This window comes from Saccopteryx bilineata, chromosome 1, assembly GCF_036850765.1.
Source record: "Saccopteryx bilineata isolate mSacBil1 chromosome 1, mSacBil1_pri_phased_curated, whole genome shotgun sequence".
NCBI lineage: Eukaryota > Metazoa > Chordata > Mammalia > Chiroptera > Emballonuridae > Saccopteryx > Saccopteryx bilineata.
This window is the reverse complement of record NC_089490.1, coordinates 167,255,117-167,263,199: the sequence shown is the minus strand read 5'-3', so window position 1 is coordinate 167,263,199 and position 8,083 is coordinate 167,255,117. Positions and strand designations below refer to the sequence as shown.

Genomic DNA, 8,083 nt, shown 5'->3' with positions numbered 1-8,083 from the left:
TTCTTTAGCCTCTATGTCATTTATTTCTGCTCTGATCTTTATTATTTCCTTCCTTCTACTACCTCTGGGTTTTACTTGCTCTTCTTTTTCTAGTTTTTTTTGATGCAGTGTCAAGTTGTTTATTTGAGCTTTTTCTAGCTTCTTAAGGTATGCCTGTAATGCTATGAACTTCCCACTCAGGACTGCTTTTGCTGTGTCATAAATTTTGAGTTGATGTATACTCGTTATCATTCGTTTCTAGGAATTTTTTTATTTCTTCTTTGATCTCATTGTTAACCTATTTGTTATTTACTAACATGCTATTTAGTTTCCAAGTGTTTGAGTATTTTTCAGTTTTTCTGTTGTGGTTGATTTCTAGTTTTATGCCATTGTGATCAGAGAAATTGCTTGATATGATTTCTATCTTCTTAAATTTGTTGAGACTGCTTTTGTGCCCTAACATGTGGTAAATCCTAGAGAATGTACCATGAACACATAAAAAGAATGTATATTCTGTTGCTTTAGGGTGTAAGGTCTGAAGATATCTATTAAATCGAGTTGATCTACGATGTCCTTTAAGGTTGCTGTTTCTTTGTTAATTTTCTTTCTTGAGGATCTATCTAGTGATGTTAGTGGAGTATTGAAATCCCCTACTATTATAGTATTGCTGTTGATCTCTCCCTTTAAATCCATCAAAGTCTGCTTTATATATTTAGGTGCTCCTATATTAGGTGCGTAGATATTTATAATGGTTATATCTTCCTGTTGGATTTCTCCCTTTATCATTATGTAGTGACCTTCTTTATCTCCTACTATAGCCTTTGTTTTAAAGTCCATTTTTGTTTTCTTTTTTCTTTTTTTCTTCTTCTATTTTTCTGAAGTTGGAAATGGGAAGGCAGACAGACAGACTCCTGCATATGCCTGACCGGGGGGGGTTCCACCTGGAATGCCCACCAGGGGCAATGCTCTGCCCATCTGGCACGTCACTTTGCCTTAATCAGAGCCATTCTAGTGCCTGAGGCAGAGGCCACAGAGCCATCCTCAACGCCTGGGCCAACTTTGTTCCAATGGAGCCTTGGCTGCAGGAGGGGAAGAGAGAAACAGAGAGGAAGGAGAGGGGAGGGATGTAGAAGCAGATGGGTGCTTTTCCTGTGTGCCCTGGCTGGGAATCGAACCTGGGACTCCTGCATGCCAGGCTGACGCTCTACCACTGAGCCAACTGGCCAGGGCCTTAAAGTCCATTTTGTCTGAAATAAGTATTGCTACCCCAGCTTCTTTTTCATTTCCATTTGCGTGAAATATTTTTTCCCATCCTTTTATCTTCAGTCTATGTGCATCTTTTGTTTTAAGGTGTGTCTCTTGTAGACAGCATATGTATGGGTCCTGTTTTCTTATCCACGCAGCTACTCTATGTCTTTTGATTGGATCATTAAATCCATTTACATTTAAGGTTATTATTGATATGTAGTTGTTTATTGCCATTTTATTCTTTAAAACTGAATTCCTCTTCTGCTATATTCTTTTTCTCCTTTGATCTGTTTACAACAGGCCCCTTAGCATTTCATGTAGCCTTGGTTTGGTTGTAGTGAATTCCTTGAGTTTTTTTTGTCTGGAAAGCTTTTTATTTCTCCTTCAATTTTAAACGATAACCTTGCTGGATAAAGTAGTCTTGGTTGTAGACTCTTGTTTTGCATTACTTTGAATATTTCTTGCCATTCCTTTCTGGCCTCAAGTGTTTCTGTTGAGAAGTTAGAAATCATTCTTATGGGGGCTCCTTTGTAGGTGATAAACTTTTTTCTCTAGCAGCTTTTAATATTTTCTCTTTATCACTTAGCTTTGGTATTTTAATTATGATGTGTCTTGGTATAGATTTCTTTGGGTTTCTTTTTAATGGAGTTCTCTGTGCTTCTTGAACTTGTGAGATGTTTTCCTGCCTTAATTGAGGGAAGTTTTCAGCTATGATATGTTTGAGCAAAGTCTCTATTCCTTGTTCTTTCTCTTCTTCTTCGGGAACCCCTATGATGCGGATTGTATTTCTCTTCATGTTGTCACAGAGCTCTCTTAGAGTTTCCTCAGACTTTTTGAGTCTCTTTTCTTTTTTCTGCTTTGCTTCTGTGCCTTTATCTTGTCCTCTAACTTGCTGATTCGATTCTCAGCTTCATCCATCCTGCTTTTAATTCCTCCCATTGTTTTCTTCATTTCTGATATTGTATTTGTCATTTCTGACTGATTCCTTTTTTTTTATTTCAATGTCCCTTTTTATATTCACTATCTCTTTATTTAAGTGTTTGTAATGACCATCTATTGTTGTTCTAATATCTTTGAGCATCCTAACAATCGTTCTTTTAAACTCTGCATCTGGTAATTTGGTTATATCTGACTCATTCAGGTCCTTTTCTGGGGATTTCTCTTGATTCATTTGTGTTGCACTTTTCTGCCTTCTCATTTTGTCTGTGTAAAAGAAAGTTTTGGCCACTGGAGTCCAATGGGTGTGGCCTCTGTGTTCCCTAGGTGTGGTCTGTCTGCAGGCCTGCCACTCCCTCTGCTGTTGCTGCCTAGGGCATTCGGGTCTGGGCGTTGCTGCTGCCTGCCCACTGGGGCTGTTGCTTTGGTTTCTGCCTCTTCTTTATGGAAGTGGCTGTGATCACGTGCGTGGTGTACAATCCTTGGTGGCCCTAGCCTTTGCCCCACCCCTGCAGGGGGCGTTATGCTCTGCCCTGAGGGCAGGGGTGAGCGCCTTTGTTCAGCTGCGGGTCTCCACCTGATTCCAGGCTTTTGCCCCACCCCTGCAGGAGGAGCCTGCTTGTGGACGGCTGCAAGCCTTGGCTCCACAAGCTGGGTAGGACTGCATGCCCATGCTCAGTAGTGGGACTCTGCCTGTTCTGGGCTTTTGTCTCTATCTCCGCGAGAGGATCCGGCTCCCAAGTCAGGCCACAAGCCTCGGTTCTGAGGGCCAGGCAAGACTGCACTCCTGCGCCCTTGCTCAAAGGCGGGTCTCCACCCCTTCCGTGGCTCCTGCCCTTACCCCGCAGGCTGAATTGCAGGTGGCCTGCAGCTGGGCTTGACCACTTTTGCATGTCCCCTCCTCCCCAGCTAGGCAAGACTGAGCTCACACTTGGGCCTCAGTTGTGGCCAGCTGGCTTCCGCCCTTGCTGACAGAACTGCATTCCATGTCCCACTGCCGCCTGCCCTTGGGCGAGCCCTCAGCCGTGTGGGTGGGGGCGCTGCAGCTCAGACCCTAACACTCACTACTGTAGTCCCGAAACCTCCTTCCTTCGAAGCGACTCTGCTCTGAGTGCCATGGGAGAGCTTGTTTGGCTGGTGTCCTGCTTCCTTTTGCTGGGATTGCTGTTTCCAGGGGAAATATTCACTTCAGATTTGGGGAGGGATTTGTCTCAGAGGTTAGGGTGGATTTCTTTCAAAATGTTTCTCCCAGCCCTGGCCGGTTGGCTTAGCGGTAGAGCGTCGGCCTTGTGTGCGGAGGACCCGGGTTCGATTCCCGGCCAGGGCACACAGGAGAAGCGCCCATTTGCTTCTCCACCCCTCCGCCGCGCTTTCCTCTCTGTCTCTCTCTTCCCCTCCCGCAGCCAAGGCTCCATTGGAGCAAAGATGGCCCGGGCGCTGGGGATGGCTCCTTGGCCTCTGCCTCAGGTGCTAGAGTGGCTCTGGTCGCAACATGGCGATGCCCAGGATGGGCAGATTATCGCCCCCTGGTGAGCAGAGCGTCACCCCATGGTGGGCGTGCCAGGTGGACCCGGTCGGGCGCATGCGGGAGTCTGTCTGACTGTCTCTCCCTGTTTCCAGCTTCAGAAAAATGGAAAAAAAAAATGTTTCTCCCTGTGCCTCCTAGATTACACTCTCTTCCTGCTACTCCAGTCTTCTCCTCTCTACCCATCCCCCAGAGTCCCAGGTGAGTGGTTGTGAGAGAGGTTTTCTGTGCGGTCCCTTTAAGAAGAATCCTAGGTCTGAGAAACCAGTCTCTTTCTCACAAACAGTATCCTGTCTTGTTTCCAGCTAAATACTGTCCATACGCCTCTTCTAGGCTCTGGGGCTGCAGGCTGGGGCTTTATTCCTGGGACTCAGGACCCTCCCCTCTCTACTAAACTCACTTCCCGCCATGCGAGTCTCTCCTGGCTGCTGTTTGCTCCGGGGAGCTGGGCAACCCTCTCTGCGTTTCTGCTTTTCCTACCAGTCTCAATGTACCTTCTTCAGTGTTCCTTGGTTGAAGAGTCCTCTTAGTTTAGTCCAAGTTGTTTTTTCCTGATGATAGTTCTTAAAATTAGTTTGTAATACACTTTGGTTCTGGGAGGTGGAAGTTGGTACGTCTGCCTACTCCGTTGCCATCTTGAGACCCAATATCACTTTTTGAGATGATGGTGTTGCAGGAACACCCAGAGGACAAAGACACTCAGACAATGTTCTAGAGCAGGGGTAGTCAACCTTTTTATACCTGCCGCCCCCTTTTGTATCTCTGTTAGTAGTAAAATTTTCTAACTGCCCACTGGTTCCACAGTAATGGTGATTAATAAAGTAGGGATGTAACTTTACTTTATAAAATTTATAAAGCAGAGTTACAGCAAGTTAAAGCATATCATAATAATTACTTACCAACTATTTTATGTCGGATTTTCCCTAAGTTTGGCAGAATAAATCTTTATAAAACAACTTACTATAGTTAAATCTATCTTTTTATTTATACTTTGGTTGCTCCGCTACCAACCACCATGGAAGCTGGAATGCCCACTAGTGGGCAGTAGGGACTCGATTGACTACCACTGGTCTAGAGGAAGAGGATTTATTAGCTAGCAGAGCAGCGTGGCCTAATAGGCACCAAGACATGAGCCCTCCAAGTTAGCCTTTCTGAGTCTTATGTACCTTTACAGCTTTAGCATTCATGTGAAAAATGCCTGATTTCTTTGACTTCTTTGTCTGCAGACCTACAGGACTTTCTATCTCCAGGAGGGTGGGGTACAAGAAGAGGTTTGGACCATTTGTCCTTGACTCTTCACATATTCTGTTTTTCTGTCTTTATTTTTTTGCTTGTGTTGCAAGTTATTTCGGGGAGCTGATAAAGGGGCTACAGCTGTGGTTTGTTACTTTTCAAACAAACTCCGTCAGCCCTTTGAGCCCTTCCTACCTCAATGGAAATATGTCATATATATATTGCCAACACGGTAGTCACTTTAAACATGGCTAGTGTGACTGAAGAACTAAAATTTTAATAAGTTTAAATTAAATAACCACATGTGGCTAGTACTGACCATGCTTATTTGACAGGTAAAAAAATTTAGAGGTTAACTGAGAAGCCCAAGACAGCAGTGAAGTCCATCATTAGTTTTTTAATCAATTTTCATTAAGGAGAGATCAAGGAAGAGAAGAAAGATAAGTGGGTTTGTTATATTAGTGTTTAAAGACTGATCCCTGGTAAACCTTAATTTTGATCCCCTGGAAATACCTAGAAACCACCCTACAGGGGTCATAGGTAAGATTACCTAAATTGATTAAGCCCCCCTAAGCCCACTCTTATTCCTTTTTTTTATTTAAGTGAGAGCTGAAGAGGCAGAGGTGGACTCCCGCATGTGCCCAACTGAGATCCACCTGGCAAGCCCCTACTGGGCAATGCTCTGCCTATCTGGGGCCCCTGCTTCATTGCTCAGCAACCAAGCTACTTTAGCACCTGAGGTGAGGCTATGGAGCCATCCTCAACACCTAGGGCCAACTTGCTCAAACCATTTGAGCCATGGCTGCAGGAGAAGAAGAGAGAGGGGGGGAGTGAAGGGGGAGGAGTAGAGAAGCAGAGGATTGCTTCTCCCATGTGCCCTGGCTGGCAATCGAACCCAGGACGTTCACATGCTGGGTCGATGCTCTACTAAACCAACTGGCCAGGGCCAGATTCTTATACTAATAATACATCTGATAGTATTTTATAGTCTTCAGAGCTTGGGTCACATATATGATATTATCTTATTTACTTTTTTCAACACCTATATATCAAGTTGGAAGAGAAAATATTATCCCCACTTTATACCTAAGGTTCTGATAGGCCAAATTATTATCTTAGGTTCATGCGTCTCATGAATGCATCTACTGGAAAAGGTTTGACTCTTAGGTCAGCTTCTTCCTGTTATACCTGGTTGTCTTTCATCTAAGTTCTGAGAAGGGTTAAGACCTGGGAAGCTGTCTTAGTATTTTGGGCAAATTAAAGGAGCTCAACAAAGCAGAAGCATTTCATGCAAAACATCCTCTGGCAAAAAGTCTAGTGGGAGGCTGTGTAGACTCCAGAATCAAGAGAATACAAGATTGATGACAAGTCTGTTGCACCTACTAAAAGTATACCTTGAGCAAGTTACCACTTTTTCTATTGGTAAAATGAGGATAATATTGGTACCTAATTGGCTTCTTGTGCGGGCTAAATGAAATGATTCATGTAAAGTGCCATGTGCAGGGCACCTAGTAACTGCTCAGTGCGTGTTAGCTGTAATTATGCATATTAATATAAAAAGATGTGAGCTGTGTTTTCCTTGCTTCATTGACCTGTTTCCAGATTCAGAACTAGAAGACAGTGATCTTGGGTCTGACCTGCTTTAAGACACTATTAAATCTCTGAGCATTTTCCCACATTTTCCCCTTCTCTACAATTCTTTATTCTTTCTCCCATTACAACACCATCAGAAAACTGTAATTGGGCTTCCATCCCTGGAATCTCTCCTTCATTGCTGTAACCTCTGTGGAATTTTAGAGCAAATAATGATGGCAGACACCAGAGTGGGCTGGTTTGATCTTGGAAACATTGACTGGCCTCCCGATGCCCACCATCACTGTGTGAGCAGCAGCGTGATGCCCCACACCCAGTTCAAAGGAATATAGTTTGACAAAGTTTTCTAAAATTATATTCTTTCTCCCTGTGGAGACAGTTTTCCCCCACAGCTCTACCATTTAAAAACTTGAGTCATTATCAAAATAGATGGGAGAAATCAGACTGTACATAAAACCTTTTCAGAGGTTATATCCAGTGCACATTGTTTCTTTTCTCAGGCATCTCATAACCTATGGGCTTGTTCATGAGCTTGGAAATGTTCAGGATGGACCCAAGAACATCTTGGTATTAAGGATATCAATCAGTCAGAGCCATAGATTACCTCCTTAATGGTCAGCCCCACTCTGGGAGAATACCAAAATCTTGTAGAAAGTTGAAGGTCAATATTATAAGGTGAAAAGAAGGCAGATGATAACCTTTGTCTTATCTGGTAGGAGGAAATGCATAGCCCTGGAAAACGGTAGAAGCGCTGTCCAGGGAGATATCTTTGCTCTGTCATCAAGGAGAGCATAGCTCGTTCCAATTCCATTAATAATCACCCTTTTCAGATTTCATGGAGTGCCATGTCAGTAGTCCTCCCCCTGTGGATTATTCAAATGAATAGAATGGTTGTAAAATCCTTCTTTGGCTAATATAGATGACAAGAAGAAGATAGTGTAGTACCATTAGCATCCCAATCTCAGTAGAACATGGCCATTATTTAATAATGATGGTGATCAGTGAAGTGCCATATGTCTCTATTCTGGCCAGAGTTTCTATTTTCTGTTGTTAAAAGTTTGCATCCTATCAGAGTGTGGATAGATACAAAAGTTGTTTTAGCAACTAGAAAAAAAAATTTTGGCTAAAGCATGGTACTAGTGTAATCAAAATCACAATATTGGATAAGCCAGTTAAATAAAACAGTCTAGTTCACATTTACAGACTGAACCCCAGTTGGGACCAGCCTTTTAAGCAGTTTGCGTCACTAGACAAAATGATTGGGCTACAGACTGTTGATGGCACATCTGCCTATCATGATTACTAGATAAAGCAATACAAAGACCTTGGCCTCATATTCAAAAGATGGCACATTATTAACAATATGACGAGGAAGAGCTAGACTGAGGTTCAAGCCCTGGACACTTACCAGCCATGTGATCTCGTGCCTTTGACTCATGGTTGGTTGTATGGTTTAAAAAATAGAAAAAAATATTTTTCTTCCTTTATCACAAAGGTGTTGTGGGGATTCAATTAAAGAATGAGTGAACAAACTCTTTGTATATACCGGTAGAAGATACTATAAATATT

General features: G+C 43.1%; 1 non-coding gene across 1 annotated transcript; it reads left to right on the top strand.

The window, feature by feature from the left end:
* The first annotated feature begins 3,414 nt into the window (after window positions 1-3,414).
* Window positions 3,415-3,490, top strand: TRNAT-UGU (transfer RNA threonine (anticodon UGU)). The gene has a single exon. It is a non-coding gene; the product is annotated as a tRNA-Thr (tRNA).
* The last annotated feature ends 4,593 nt before the right edge of the window (window positions 3,491-8,083 follow it).